The 16,491-nt window shown below is 38.6% G+C and overlaps 1 long non-coding RNA gene across 2 annotated transcripts in view; it reads right to left on the bottom strand.

Annotated features, from left to right (window-relative positions):
* Positions 1-16,491, bottom strand: part of LOC101674778 — an 88,959-nt gene that overhangs the window by 9,326 nt on the left and 63,142 nt on the right. The window contains exon 1 of one of the 2 annotated variants that reach the window (XR_006602625.1): positions 9,123-9,357. The exons of the other annotated variant lie outside the window; for it this stretch is intronic. This is a non-coding gene — a long non-coding RNA (uncharacterized LOC101674778). Of the gene's footprint in view, positions 1-9,122; positions 9,358-16,491 lie in introns of those variants that run through there. 2 annotated transcript variants of the gene reach the window in all.

Here is a 16,491-nt window from a genome sequence, read left to right as displayed (position 1 = left end):
TGGCATCAATTGACATTCACCCCACATTCTGGCCTACATCTTCTTTTACTGTCATTATCCTTGGTTCGCCATCTAATACAGATACATGAGTAATGGAGACCAAAGGACAGCAAAAATCAAGGAGGAATCCATGTTTTCTTCTATTAGATTCCAAAGCCTGGAAATAAAGCTATTACACGTTATGTGCACTAATTTCTTCATTTCATCTGAAATATATATTTGACAGGGGTGCCTGGGTGGCTCAGAAGCCTCTGCCTTTGGCTCAGGTCATGATCCCAGGGTCCTGGGATGGAGCCCCACGTGGGGCTCTCTGCTCAGCGGGGAGCCTGCTTCTTCCTCTCTCTGCCTGCCTCTCTGTCTACTGGTCATCTCTGTCTGTCAAATAAATAAATAAATAAATAAATAAAATATTTAGAAAGAAAGATTTGAAATATAGATTTGACATCTACACTTATGGAAGGAATGAGTGATATAACTTAACACCTGTTATACTGGTGATATGCAGTCGTTCTACAAACCATATAAGTTTGTATAAGTGAGTTAGATGTAGCCCCAACATTTCACATGTCTAGAAAAATCTACAGTCTAAAGGTACAAAAAAAATGTGTTGGATCACCATGGTTCCTAATAATTCATACCCTGCCCCAGATCCTCATTTTGGTACCTCTGCCTCATTGTTCTTCAACATAGTTCTTTAGTTAACTCATGATACCTTATTTGTCATTGCCTCACACTGTCTGAAGATTCATTCTCTCCTCACTGGGACTTCTATTCCCTTAACCCTTCCCAACTCCTAAAACTCTGTGGGAGAAGTATCACTCTCAAAGGGACAAGCTGTTAAATATAAGCTGGGCAAGAACATCTTGCATATTTGAGTGATTTGGGATCTGCCATGGTACATAAACAGATATATAGTATATTTTTGGTTTAAATTTCATGGAGGACTGACAACAACAACAACAACATGGTCTAAAAAGACACCTTAAATAATTATAAAAGAAAAAGAAAGGCCAAGAAACACTTTCTAGAACAACCACCTACCTGAATATTCAATTAATTCAATACCTACTTACTTTCACCCTCTCTTTCCCTGTCCTTGTGATCTTCTGTAGTGTCCAATATTGTCTAATAGAAATAAAATGTGAGTCTCACATGCAATTTCAAATTTTCTACTAACTGCATTAAGGAAGTAAAAAGAAACAGGTGACATTGATTTAAATATATTTGACTTAACTTAATATATCCAAAAGATTTAAGAGATAGCAAGTATAATAATTATCAATTAAATAGCTCACATTCTTTTTTTGTGTGGGATTAATCTTCAAAATCCAGTGTGTATTTTGTACTTATAGCATATTTCAATATTCATTGAAATTACTTGATCTGTTTCTAGATTTTATAAAATGGTTAAAAAGTAGAGTCACATCTCCAAGTTATCCTAAACTTATTTAAACATTTCCAATAACCAAATATAGTGTCCAGTATTTTAGTTTAAATTGAAATTAGTTCAAGTTACGTGAAATTAAAATTTCAGTTTCTCAGTCATTCTCAGTAGATTTTAAGTGCTTAAAAGCCTTATCTAGCTGGCAGTTACCATTTTAGAAAAAGCAGGTTTGGTCTATAATTCTTTCCCAGTTTTCTTTCACTCCCCCCACCCCCATCCCGGATTGCTGTATACAAATGTGATAAAGCTGTAGATGCTGGTCAGGACAGATATAAGAAAGCAGAATTCATTTGAGTCTTCACTGTAACTAGGCAATCATATGGTTGATTTCTCATAGACTTCCTTGCACAGGATGGCTACTAACTTGGTACGATAATCACAACTTCTCTATTCTGACTTCAGGGCAGACATCACAAATTAAAGATGGTGCTCTTTCCCACAGAGCTCAAGTGCAGCCTCAGAATACTTTTATAGGTTATTTCAACCCATATAAGTCCTCTTTAGACAGAGTTTCAGTCAGCCACAATAAATATATCGAAGTTAACATAAAAGTTGAAAGCATTCTGTCATTCTTTTCTTGCTTTATTCCATCGTATTCCTTTCCAGAAGATATTTTAAATGGATGTAATGGGTTTTAGAATGGGATATATTATGATTCGTGGACATTAGAAGGCAAGTATCTATAGCATATGAGTAAAAAGCAAATCTCTGTTCATAAAACAAGCTTGGGATTGAATCCACTTTTACCACTTACCCTCTATGTAATCTTGGGCAAGTCACCTAACTTCCCTGAGTCTTATTTCCTAACTTAAAAAAAATTGGAATAACATCTGCTTTGAAGGATTATTATAATAATTGAAAAACGCAGGACATATCATGTGTTTGGTAGAGTCTGGCACATAGTAAGCATTCAAATTAAATTGATATCTATCATCTTGAGAGAATTAAATATCTTATAGTATTACAGAAATGTTGACTATACAATTTTTTGGATTCCCTACTAACTTTTTAGTTTCTTGGAAAGAAGAATTATGTGTCATTCAACATTTTGTATCCTTTCTTGGAGTCAGCCAGATTCTAACCATAGGGCTGAACTTCAATGACTACTGAATGAATGAATCAGTGTACCTGTAAAGTTATAATGCTCTCATAATATTTAAAGATAAATATGCCTTACCTGATAAATGGTTAGTATCCAAAATATATAAAGAATTTATAAAACTCAAATTAGTAACTGAAATTAGTAATTACTAACTGAAATTAGTAATCCAATTAAAAATGGGCAGAAGACATGAAAAGACATTTTCCAAAGAGGATATACAGATGGCCAACAGACACATGAAAAGATGCTCAACATCACTTATCATCAGAGAAATGCAAACCAAAACCACGCTGAGATATCACTTCACAGCCATCAAAATGGCTAAAATCAACAACACAAGAAAGAAAGAATAGGTGTTGGCAAGGATGTGGAAAAAGGGGAACACTCTTGCAGTGTTGGTGGGAATGCAAACTGGTGTAGCTGCTTTGGAAAACAATATGGAGCTTCCTCACAAAGTTAGAAATAGAACCACCCTGTTATCCAGATATCTTACTACTATGTATTTATCTACAGAATACAAAAATACCAATTCAAAGGGACACATGCATCCTGATGTTTATAGCAGCATTATCTACAGTAGCCAAAATATGGAAACAGCCTAAGTGTTCATAAACTAACGAATGGATAAAGATGTGGTATATATAATGGAATATTACTCAACCACACACAAAAATGAAATCTTAACATTTGCAATGCCATGAATGGGGCTATAGAGTATTACATTAAGCTAAATAAGTCAGTCAGAAAAGGACAAATACCATATGATTTCACTCATATGTGCAATTTAAGAAACAAATGAACAATGGGAAAAAGAGACACAGAGAGGCAAACCAAAAAACAGACTGTTACCTATAGAGAACAAACTGATAGATACCTGAGGGGAGGTAGATGGGGGATGGGTTAAAAAGGTGGTGGGGATTAAGGAGTGACTTGTTGGGATGAACACCAGGTGTATGAAATTGTTGAATAAGTACATTGTATACCTGAAACCAACATTACACTGGGTGTTAACTAACTGGAATTTAAATACAAACTTTAAAAAAATATGCCTATTCAGATTAAATAGCTATTCAATACAAGCTGAAGAAATTTCTGTGATACTAGAGAGCAGTACAAGGACTATAGGAGGCTACAAGTTCAAAATCCTAAAATCTGTGTCAGTTTATCTTAGAGTCCATGATATTGCCAGTGTTTCAATTGGAGCTTAGATCATAGGAAAACTAGGACAACATAGTAAAGCCATGGTAAAGAATATGCTTTCACAGAGGAAAGACAGCAAATTGAAAGGTCTCAGCATCAGAAAACAGGAAGTGGTTAATAGGAGTTGTTTAGGTGGTAGCAAGAACTACATTTCCCAGTAGGTGAGTATAGCATATCATAGTTGGGGAACACATGATTAAGACAATCAGTAGAGGGGCACCCTGGCAATCAATTACTATCAAGCATATTTGATATCGTGTAGAAGTGCTGCTATTAAGACTAACATGGGGTAGAAATTTAACATCTGGAAGGGACTGTGAGAAGTAAGGCAGGAAACCAATTCTAAATGAAACAGTGTATTAGTCGGTCAATCCAGAGAAAAACTCAATGCCATAGATTAAACTACCATACTTTCATACTTGAATTACGGCAATCATCTCCTATATGGCTCCTCCTCCTCCTTCCGTCTTTCTTCCCTTCCTTTCCATTCTTCATAGGACAGCCAGAATAAAACTTCCAAAATGCCAAAGTGAGCCGACTGTTCTCCTAGTTTATGCCTTTCAAGAGCTCCAAATTGCTCCTAAACTTCAAACTCTCTTATGTGGTCTACCAGTTCCTATAAAATATATTCCTTAATTCTCTGAACTCACCACTCAACACTGTAATTTAAAATCCAGCTATATTAAACTCTTTCCAGTTCCTCCAATAGAATATCTGCCATGGTCTCTCTCACTTCCGGGTTTCTCAACGTTCTTCCTTCTGCCAGATAATTTTACCTCTCTTCTGTGCCAGGATAACTTTTAAGCCTCATTTAGATTGTGGTTAAAGGCATTTCTTTAGGAAGTGGTCTCAAAACTGTCAAGTTTGATTTAGTTGCCCTTATACTTCCTTCTATGAACAGTCTACCTCCTCTTTGTAACTTCATCACTCACCCCCAAATACAATCAGGTTAGGGATCATCTATGTCATCTTTGGTTATATCTCCAGGGCCCAACACACATTATATGTTCAATCAATATTTGTTGAGTGAATAAATGTATGGTAGAAGCTTGTTTATAAAGAACATGGCTGGTCTTTGATTCTGAGCTTTAATATAGGGTAAGCAATAAGACTAGCCAAATGCTGAGGCTTGAAGTACTGAACAGAGTTTACAAGAGATCTCCTTGATTGTATTCAGAGGTTGGGAATGGTAAATTATGAGTCCTACTTCTGAGGAGTGAATAGATACAAAGAGCTAAGCAGATGCAGATTCTTATAAACATTTTGCTTGTCTTAGTTGTGGCTAGGATGGAGCCTGATGGTTTCCTACACATGGTTTTTTTTTTTCTCTTACAAGCCACTAATAGAATATTAATTATTGTTAGCTATGTTCACATTAGTACTGACACTGAGGAAAAGGGGAGCATGATAGTTATACTTTATAATCTTCATACAATTATTACACACCCTAATAGTGAAAATTGATGGTCTTTCTCTAACCTAGATTAGTATAAAGAATAGAAAATAAGCATTTTTACCATTGACTAACAAATTAATATGTGGGAAGAGCACAGACACCATATTATCTTGATCAGAATTATCCCTAACAGTGATCTATTCTGCTTTACTTGGTACTGCTTCTCTAAAGAATTTTACTGTAAAATTCCAACATTTACAGATAAAAAAAAAAAAAAAACTGCATTTGCAGCCAAGTGTTTTCCATTTTACTGATGATCCAAATCCTCTAGCAGCATAACCAATATGCAATATTTCATCCTGCACATTAAAACAAGGTAGGGTTTCTTGCCTTTGGAAGATACTTATTATGACCTTGACAAATTGTGGCCCCTGTTGTGTGATATGTCATTTCATTACAACTCAGAGGCAATAAAGATATTTAATTAGTGACATACTTCCAAGAATTTTGCCAAATTTCTTTTGATGAGTAAAGCAGCATTGAGTTACTCTTGATTTTCTTTTTCCTTTCAAACTTGATGGTGTGTGTGTATGTGTGTGTGCGCGTGTATATACACTTAAGTGTGTGTATATATATATATATACACACATACACACTTATACTTACAGGCTTAAAATGTTTTATATGTTTTTAATGAGTTTATTAAAATCTTCATTTATTATTTAATATATTTATATAAAAATATATATTTAATACATTTGATAATATTAATATTTACTATATTTAATAATATTTATTTATTAAAAATAAGCACAAAATGGGTGCCTGGGTGGCACAGTGGGTTAAAGCCTCTGCCTTCAGCTCAGGTCATGATCCCAGGGTCCTGGGATCAAGCCCCGAATCGGGCTCTCTGCTCAGCAGGGAGCCTGCTTCCCACTCTCTCTCTGCCTGCCTCTCTGCCTACTTGTGATCTCTGTCTGTCAAATAAATATTAAATATAAATAAATAAAATCTTTAAAGAAAATAAGCCCAATGAAGGCAGAAGTTAATCTACTTAGCTTGTCAAATTGTATTCCCTAGTATCTAGCATAAGACCTAGCATATAACAGGCACAGGAAAATAATTCTTTGAATTACTGATTAAACGTACTGAACATTTTAATCCTGAGTGTGTTCAGATTTTTCCAGAAAATAGAAGTCATTCTAGTATTTTGGGTAGGAAGAAAATTAATTCAAAGCATTGGAATTGCTTTGGGAGAGGTCTGGAAGATTATTTTCAGCAAATTTGAAAGAATTGCAGGAGAGCCACTATCAGTGATCCTAGTGGCATGGAGTACTTATTCTCAAGAGGATGGCCGAGCACTGGAAGCTTCTGATGATTTCAGCTGCTTGCTTATAGCAAGTGATTCCTGGGAGAAGTGCTGAAAGCTAAGGAGTGCTGCCAACAATGATCTCATCGGTCTGCAAACAGCTGCTGCTGAGAAAAATGGCTCCTTTTAAAAAATCTTTGTGAATGCCTCATTGGCAGAATCAAACCCTGACTGATACTAGAAAGGGATTCTGGGAACTGTAGTTCTATAGAGTAGACCGAGATGAGGGTAAAATTGATGAAAGATGATTTAGTGCACTGAAACTTTAGGAGGAAGCTCTTATCAGAGTAAGAGTGAACTAGACTCTAAGTTCCATGATGAAAGGAATTTCATCAGCACCTGGGTACTTAGGGCAGTGATAGCTTGCTGAGCAACAGAATCGCCTTCCATAGCCTGGAATTGTAACTGGGAAGTGGCTACCTAGCTACTTTCCCCAGCTTCCCTTGCATCTAGGTGGGACAATGTAACTAGTTCTTCCCAACACACTGTGGACAGAAGTGATGTGTTTCTATTCTGAGTTGAGGTTATTAAGTGAAAGGCACTCCATTTTCCAAGGTCTCTTTCTTTTTGCCTGTTGTCTGGCTGCAGGTAGAGCATCCAGCCGAAGGTTCTGAAGAGATTCTAGGACAAGGCAGAGTCACTAAGGGAAATTTGTGGGATTTTGACCTCACTTGAGTTTAAGTTGCTGACCAGGAATATCTGATCAGACTGTGTATGAGAAGTAATTCATGTAGTGTAAAAACAAATGAAATTAGGGGTTGCTTGTTGGTCCTAAGTGCTTACGAAATAATTGATGAATAAATGAATAAGAAAGAGGCTTGTCATGCTCTTTGCAAAGACTGCTGTGTCATTGCCTAAGGATGAATGCCCATATAGGCAGACTCCATTCCAGCATATTCTTTGTGTGCTTCTTCCCCTTTACATATGCCAAATGTTGCTCAGAGATATGACAAAACTAACTTGTAACCAATTAGAAAGGGATCTCCCACTGTTAGGAATTAAAAATCCTTTGTTAACACAGCTTTCTGATCAAAATTTTGTAGGAAAAATACAAGTGGTAAGAGGTGTCATCCCTTACCATAATTAGTCTGCTTGATTAAACCCCAAAACTCCTTTTGGATACCCTCCTACATTTAGTAATTCCTACTTGACAAACTAAGAATAAGTGAGGATCCCATGTGATATGCCCAAAACCTCACTCTAATCCTGTGGGAGGCTCAGGTATTGGAAATTAGCCAAATCATTATTTTCTGATAGGTCTTCAAATTCTTCTACTAAATCACTTTAATCCTAGCTTCAGAGATAAAAATGATAGCCAACACAGCAATAGGCACTATATGAAGTGACTTATGTATACCACCAGCTAATTAATTCCATGCACAAAGCGACTTATTATTATCACCACAATTTTACTGGTGAGGAAACTGATGCTCAGTGAGATTAAGAAACATTCCTAAGGCCACACAAGTATTTAATAGTTTTCTTTGATCTAGAAAATGATTTATGCATTTCTTGGAAATTTGCCCAATACACTCCCAATTAGTAAGTTTGTCTTGCCAAGATTGTGTTTGTCATTATTTTCCCTAATAAATACTCTGCTAAGGAATGAGTTATTCATATATTTGGCAAGATGTCTCTCTTGATTTCAAAATCTTTCATTTTACACTTATTTATCCATTTCTGTACACTGTCTTTTTTATAGAATTTATCTCTTATTTTCTCATTGTTTTTAAAACCAGAGACCATTTGGTTAACCTGGTCTTATTGTTTTAAGGACTGAGAAATGTTATCATTCCAGTACCTTAGAACTAAAAATTAAAAGGACCTTATTAAAGAAATTTTGTGCAAAATAACTGTAAGCCTCAGTTGCATGACTAGGAATATTTCCCATGTCACAAATACTTCAGAAACATAAAGTGAGAGCTTTTGATTTGGGATATAAGCTAATAATTTCTCTGTTGGTATGTACAGATAACAACAGCTAACAATAATGACTGCAAATACGATTGCTATCATTATTCTATTTGTTGCCACAATTATTTATTGAATGCCTATTATTTCCATTCACCATACTGGATACTTACATAAAAGAATACTCATCTTTAAAACAATGATGTGGGGGCACCAGGGTGGCTCAGTGGGTTAAAACCTCTGCCTTCAGTTCAGGTCATGATCCCAGGATCCTGGGATCAAGCCCCGCATTGGGCTTTCTGCTCAGCAGGGAGACTGCTCCCCCCTCTCTGTCTGCCTTTCTGCCTACTTGTGATCTCTGTCTGTCAAATTTAAAAAAAAAAATCTTTAAAAAAAATGATGTGAGGGAGATATTATTATCCCTATTTTACAGGTGAGTAGTAGGTTGAGGCTAAGGGAGATTGAAAAGTTTCTCCTGTGGACATAAATAGGACTAATTAGTGACAGAGATCAGATATGAATCCGATGTCATGTTCTGCTATCTTCATTACATCATGCTGCCTCTAACTCATTTATAAAGACATATCTGAGTCACAGTCTCATTTGCTTACCTGGAATCAAAGAGAAATTCTCAGCAATATATTTGAGTAATTGTAGAGTAATATCATGGGCATCCGGAACATACATTAATGTGTCTTACCTTACCTCTGTGTATTCTCCTTCCTGGGAACTGCTTTGCCAACTCTTTTCTACTATCCAGGTCCTGGCCAGCCAATATGCATAGAAGCTGTTTTTTTTGTTGTTTTTTTTTGTTTGTTTGTTTGTTTTTTTGAGGTGGTAATACCTAAATGCTAACCAGGTAAATACTTCTCTTAGAAAGTCTTCCCAATTTCTTCCCTACAGATGATCTCTTAGGTAGTACTCGATAGGAGGAAGAGCTGGTCTGGGGGAGTAGGAAAAAAAAAAAAAACAACCAGTAGGTCAGGCAGTCACCTTAGCAGACAGATGGAGGTCTAAAACTTAATTTAACTTATTTTTAGCTCTGCGGGTTCACTGAAGACTGTTAAGAAAAGGCATGACATCCACCCCTGATGATGAACAGTATTGATCTCTTTAGCATTATTGCTTTAGCTCTATAATTTTATGAAATGAAAGGAGAAAAAAAGTCTAGAAGAGCAGTAAAGTTTGATCCAATAAAATTAGAGGCTTTATTTTAAAATTTTAGTGTGACTTTATTCTCTGCTAGGTGGCTGCTTAACAATTTATATTGCTGCCAAAGAACTGCCCTCTCTCATCCACAGCTGTTTCTCACCCAGAAAGCTTATACCCCAGCTGGGCAGCCTTAGAATCTGGATCAGGAGCCAACACATGGCTTGTTAGAGAAGTGATTCTACACATTGGAATCACCTGGGAAACCTTAACAATTCTGCTATCTGGGTTTCCTGCTCAGAGATTCTGATTTAATTGGTCTGGGTACAGGGGATCTTAAAACCTCGCCAAGCATTTCTAATGTGGAGCCAAAATTGAGAACTAGTGAGCAACTAGGCCAGCCCTAGGAGGCTCTACGCTGAAATCCTTGGAATTTGTCAGGTAAAATGACACTAACTAGTAGCTACTCCTGCTATTTTCCTCTTATGTGATTTCTTCAGTTTCTTTCTTTCTTTCTTTCTTTCTTTCTTTCTTTCTTTCCTTCTTTCCTTCTTCCTTCCTTCCTTTCTTTCTTCCTTTCTTTCCTTTCTTTTTCTTTTTCTTTTTGAAGAAACTGAGATGGTCCAATAAGAAAGAGAATGGGACTCAAAGTGTTTTGGGAAATCGGGCTTTTTGAGACTGGCTATCCTGAATAAGAATTCATGTTTTGGCTTGGCTGACTGGCTGGGAAACAAGTAGATTAGAGATGGTGAAAGATGAATTAGAGACTAAGGAAATATGGTACAGTGAGAAAAATTAACTTGAAATTAAAACATGGAATTCATTCCTGGCTTTTCCACTTATTGTGACTGATTCTTTTTCCTTATTGGCCAAAGAAAAGATCTGACTCTTTGATCCTTGAAGTATTTCCTGGTTTAAAAAAAAAGCTTCATTAGAGAAGAGGAGGGAAACTCTACCTGAATTTCAGGAAGCAGTGCTTGGGTAGTCTCTGGCCCCTTTGTGGAATTATATTGGCTTTCAGAAAGCTGGAGGCAATCCAGCTTCATCCAACATTTGGCTCCTTTCAGAAAGCATCGTGAAACATCGTAAGGAAGAGTTTCTGATCCCAGGTAGTACCTGGGGCTTTCCCATTACTTAGTTTCCATCTCCCTGACACTTTACCATGGGTGACATGGACTTTCTGCTCTGGAGGTATGATTCCTGTACCTCCTTGATAACCTAACCCTAGAGGAGCCCTGACCTTGTATCTAGGTGGCATTTTTTCCCCCCACTACCAGATACCTACACTTTCCTGCTCAACTACTGCTGGTGCTCAGCTAGGTCGAGCTTACCCCAATGAGATGTTTTTCCTGAATCCAGGGAATGAATAGAGAGTTCTTTCCATTGAGGTGAAGGGGCTGAAAGGCTGGTGGTGTTCTTTGTAACTAATAACCTTGGCCACTTCTCTATTCCTATCTCTCATGGACATAACGTGGTCATGACTCAGCAAAGGGTATGATATTCCCTTCTCCCCGGGCCTTCTGCACTTTATTGGGAAGGGGTGGCTCTGGGGAGGGGGATGGACCCCACTTTGAACTCTCAGGATCTCAGAACAGAATAGGAGGAGAAGTTTGGACAGGGTGTGCTCCACATTGGAGAGCACAGAGGAGGTATGGTGGATCCTGTGGGCATGTAGTCTCTGAAGCTCCATGTTGTGGTAGGTGCTCAAGGAGGGGCAAGTGGCAGTGATTCTCTTCACCTGGCGAAGGTGGGAAATAATTAGTCTACCTTGTGGTTTCGAAAACTTATGCATTGAAATCACCTGGGCATCTTCGAAAACCATACAGTTGACTGACTCCAATGGGACTATTAGATTAAATTAGGATGTGTAATGAAAAGAAGATTGGTGGAAGCAGATTTTATCTGAAAAGATTTTTCTGACAATAATGCTAAAAACAATGATGAGGCACACATTGTATATAGGGCACTAGATAAAGCACTTGGAATGGAGAAGCTCAGAAGTCACTGGCTGAGGTCCTAGTTTGTACACAGCAGAAACAAGACTCAATGCAGTTATCAGACTTCATTCATTGTTTTTTTTTGTTGTTGTTGTTTGTTTAAGAGAGACAGTGAGAGGGGTCAGAGGGAGAGGGAGATGCAGACTCCCCACTGAGCAGAGAGCCTGATATGGGACTTGATCCTAGGACCCCAAGACCCAAAGGTAGATGCTTAACAGACTGAGCCACCCTGGCATCCTGAGAGTTTGCTCATTCTTAACTGCTCTACAAAGCAACCTTCAAGGGCGTTGAGTATATGTCTTATCACTTGCTTATGGTTTAGAATCAGATAGAGTGGGTACAGAGAGGAGTTAAAGTACTTAGAATCATTTCCTGACAATGAAAGGTGCTTAGAATCTGGAAGGAGGAAAATAGGAAGTCAAAAGAAGTCAGGGTAGCTTACAGCAGTGGTTCTCAAAGTGTGTTTTCTTCATCATCACAACAGCATCACCTGGAGGCTTATTAGAAATGCAAATTCTGGGCCCCTACCCAGACCCATTTTATCAGAAACTCTGGGGGTGGATTTGGTCATCAGGCTTGACAAGTTCTCCAGGAGATGCTGCTATCCACTAATGTCTGAAAACCACTGTCTTAAAAGGACAGCTTGCCTCTCCTACCCCAATCCAGGCCTAGGTGGAGACACCTAAGTGGATTACTGCTGTGAAGGATTCCTAACTGGAGTTTGAAGAATGGAACCAGGGGCTATTGTGACTTGGGCCAGGCTGGGCAGGAGGTTGAATACCAGGCTTTGGCTTCAGCGGTGGGGGGTGGGGGAGCGCGTGTATGGCATGTTTCTCATATCTGTGTCCTACACATTTACAAGGGGAAAGTCCTATTCTTTTTCTCCATTTGTGTAGGATCTGATATATTTCTACTGGTTGGTGGATCTGGGAGTCCTGTGTGCCTTTCATGCTCACTGGTCCCCTCTGTCCCACCAGGTGAAGAAACTGCAACAGTTGCTGCTGGTTCACAAACTGGTCCCTTTTAACATAGGACAAGGGGAGACAGAAGAAAGAGGGAGAGCACAGAGATTGGTAGTCAAGAAAAGTCACAGGATTGTCGGTGGCTGCAGCAGGGGTAGATCTCCACTGTCTCCCTCCAAATCTTAAAAGTTTATAAAGGCTCTCATAGTGTTCAGTAGCCTGTAGTCTTCAGATAATATCAACAACACATTGTTCTCTCAAGACCACATCCTTGAAGCCATTCCCATGGTCGGAACACTGGGCACAATGTGTATTTCAAGGATGGGGGGGGTTAGGAGCCTCCTATTGACTGCATTTAGTTTGTAGGTCAACTGGTGGTCCCATCCTCTAGATGACATCTAGACAATGACATCTAGAAAAAAAATGCTAGCAGTTGATGACCAGTAGAAGGTGCAGTGTATGAGGTGTAAAGGAAGGGGAAGGAGCTGGGGAAGCTCCTGGAGCAGGTGTGGCAGATACTGGGGAATGGTGAAACCACTAAGGAAGCAAGTTTCTGGAGGTGAAGGGAAGTGTTCTTAGAAGAAAGCTCCTCAGAAATCTATAGCACCCATGCACCTTCCCTTTCTCCACCAGAAACTGACATTCTCAACAACCTGAAGTGGTCAGATGGGAGGCAGACCATATGGAAAATTGGCAAAGCTAATAAATAGCAGGCGGGAAGGTAAGGGTATAAAGGCTTTTGGCAGAATTGAGCAGGAATGCTTTGATGGGTTTTGAACTCTTGTTTCTCTTTCTGTCCTGTTGTATCTTGTAGAAAAGAGAGAGGTTTGTTTCACAGGTGGTGAAAATCATTGAGAAGCAGGAGGCAGTAGTTCTCAGGGAAAATGAGGAACTCACGCAGTTGCTGACCATGCTAGACAGGGATGTGTTTGAGTTTTTGGGCTGCCCTTGGGGCATTCTCACTGAGTTTTCATGCAGTGGAAAGAGAGGAATAAACCTTGGGTCAGGCTACCAATGGATAAACCGATGGTTTTTAAGGGCTCAAGGCAAGGGAGGTGGCGGTGAGAGTGTGAGGGTAGTGTTATCTCCAGAAAATTACCCTGCTTAAGAGGAGTCAGCTGGGAAAGAAGTCCACTTTCTAGAAGACTTCAGGTTGTGTCCTCCAAAACTGCCTGCTTGAAGGGTCATTTGTGCTGAAGGCAGTCAGTGTCTTCTCTTCTTTCCTAATCTATACCACCTCCCCTTCCATAGAAACTTGCTTGTGGAATTTGTGAAAAACTGACCGTGTAAACTCAGTGTCTGAAGTTCTTAAATAAGTGGGGATTTTGATTTGGTGTTGCCTGAGGGAAGTGTGAAGGTGGGGAGTGAGGGGAATGCCAAGCTAACAAGAGGGGTCTTGGTATATGGTGTAAATAATGGTCCTGTCCCTTAACCATGCCCAGGGGTGAGGATTACACCTTCTTATGTATGTAGGTTTCCCATCAACAAAGGAGAGGGACTCCCCAAGACAGAGACACTATTTTACTTTTAAGTTTTAGCATTTGCCATGATCTCCACATTTTCCCACCCACCCCTGTAAGCACGCCCCCCCCCCAGCCTTTTTCTTTTATTATTGTTGGCATATCCTGAGTTTTGCCTGGATGTAATTGGAAAAAAAAAAAAAAACACAACTCTCAAGAACTAACATAGAAATGTTTTGCAGAACTTTACCATGACTATAATATTTACCTGATGATGGACACTATAGTCTTGGCTCACAGTCTTCTTTTCAACTCTGAGATCAATTATGAGAAAGCCTGAAAGTGGCAAATATTTTCTTAGCTTCTATTCCATTACAAAGGACATATAGCCTAGTTCTGACCAGTAAGATATAAAAAGATATTATTGGGGAACTCCTGAGAAAGTTTATTTTTTTAGAGTGAGAGGGGGAAGGGTGGAGGGAGCCTAAGCTCCTCGCCCAGCACAGAGCCCGAGATGGGGGGTCCATCTCACAACCCTGAAATTATGATCTAGGCTGAAATCAAGTCACATGCTCAACTGACTGAGCCACCTGGGCACCCCAAGAATTTTTGATTAAAAGGAGGGACCTATAGGTCAGAAAGGTCTTTTTTTAGCCCTTTTGTCCTTCACGGATGTGTAAGGAGTGATGTCTGTCCTGGTAGAAAGCATTTTTTCACAAGGTGGCAGTTATGAAGATGAATTCCAACCTGCCTAGGATGAGGAGTTAATGGGTTGAAAATATCTAAGACTTTAAGGAAAATATTTCCTCAGTTTACTGAAAAGAAAATTAAGGATCGTGTACCTTCATATTCCTGTGTGGCTATAAAAGCTCTATGTTTGGAGCTAGTTTTTTGGAGAAGTATTCTCTGAGTTGCCTCTTTTTAATATCACAGTTTATTTTTGAAATCTATATCTTGCTGTGTTGGTGGGTTGACTGGAATATTTAAGATTTTTTTTTTCCAGGAAGATTGCAAGAGTGGTATACAAAAAATTTCAGGAAGTATATCTGGGAATATTTTTTGCCTTTTTTGTGTGAAAAATTCATTTCAGTTCATTTCAGAATTCTTTTAAGTGTAATTGACCTACAATGTCACATTAGTTGTAAGTGTACAACATAGTGATTTGATAATTCTATACATTATAGGAAGCTCACTAAGATAAATGGTTAACATCTGTCACCAGACAACATTATTACAATGTTATTGACTATAGTCTCCTTGCTGTACTCTTCATCCCTGTGACTTACTTACATTGTAACTGAAAGTTTGTACTCTTAATGTCCTTCACCTATTCTGTCCATCCTTTGCCCCCACCCTTCTGACAAATACCAGTTCTCTGGATTTGAATCTGCTTCTGATTTTTGTTGTTCTGTTTTTTAAGATTCCACATTTGTGGCTCCCAATATTTTCCCTGAAATTTTCATACAAATTTCCTCCATTGTTTCCTGTATCTATTGTGCACATTAAAAAGCTCAGGGATGGGGCACCTGGGTGTCTCAGTCGGTTAAGCATCTGCCTTTGGCTCAGGTCATGATCATAGGGTCGTGGGATAGACCCCAGAGTCGGTTTCCTTCTCATTGGAGAGCTTGATTCTCCCTCTCCCTCTGCCCCTCCCCACCATTCTTATGTGTGTGTTGGCTCCTGCTCTCTCTCTCTCTCCCCCTCTACCTCTCACTGGCTCACTCATTCACACTCTCTTAAATAAATAAAAATTCTAAAAAACAAAACAGAACAAAAAACACCTCAGGGACAGCCTCATCCCTCCCACCCAGCCCCCTGAACCAATATCTCCTCATGATATAACCAAGTGTTTATTATTTTGCTACTTTTTTTAGTAGATTGTGAGCCCTTTTGATCTGCTTGAATCTTTCCTCAGGTTAGGAAAATATTCTATCTTTGTATGTCCTACATTTCATTTTAAGCCAGGTACAAAGATGTCCAAAAACGTGTATTAAACTAATACTCATTCACATTTTAAATATGTAAGCTGTTTTTCATATATTTTACGTGCCTCATTTGCTGTTATCTTTTTAATCTAACTGTGAAAGAGTCCCTGCAGTTTATTTTCTGTAGTTGGATCTGATCTTGGCTATTTCTAGTGCCATTTAAAATGTCACTGTACTATTACATTTTTTTTTAACTTAATGTTAGTATTTTTATCTCTAGTCTTGTGCATTCTCTCTGTATCCTTCCTTGGTCCCATTAATTTTCTTTAATTTCACTGCAGGTGATATAAATGGTTGACTACCCCCACCCCCACCCCCCTCAGTATGGCTGCTTCTCCTCATGTGTTCATTACTGAGCTGGAGCAGATCTGTTGCTGAATCCCATTTCCTCCAAATAGTATTTACAAGGCTATTGGTGGCCTTCTCCTTTCAGAAGTTAAGGTGTTTAACTGAATTCTTTTAAATTTTCATTGATTTATCAGTCTGAGGGGTGTGCAGAGAAAGATAAATACATCT

The sequence above is a fragment of the Mustela putorius genome, unplaced genomic scaffold (assembly GCF_011764305.1).
Source record: "Mustela putorius furo isolate JIRA1106 unplaced genomic scaffold, ASM1176430v1.1 tig00003871_pilon_pilon_pilon, whole genome shotgun sequence".
NCBI classification, from domain to species: Eukaryota; Metazoa; Chordata; class Mammalia; order Carnivora; family Mustelidae; genus Mustela; species Mustela putorius.
The sequence above is the reverse complement of the archived record's forward strand: the minus strand, read 5'-3'. Positions and strand labels throughout refer to the sequence as shown.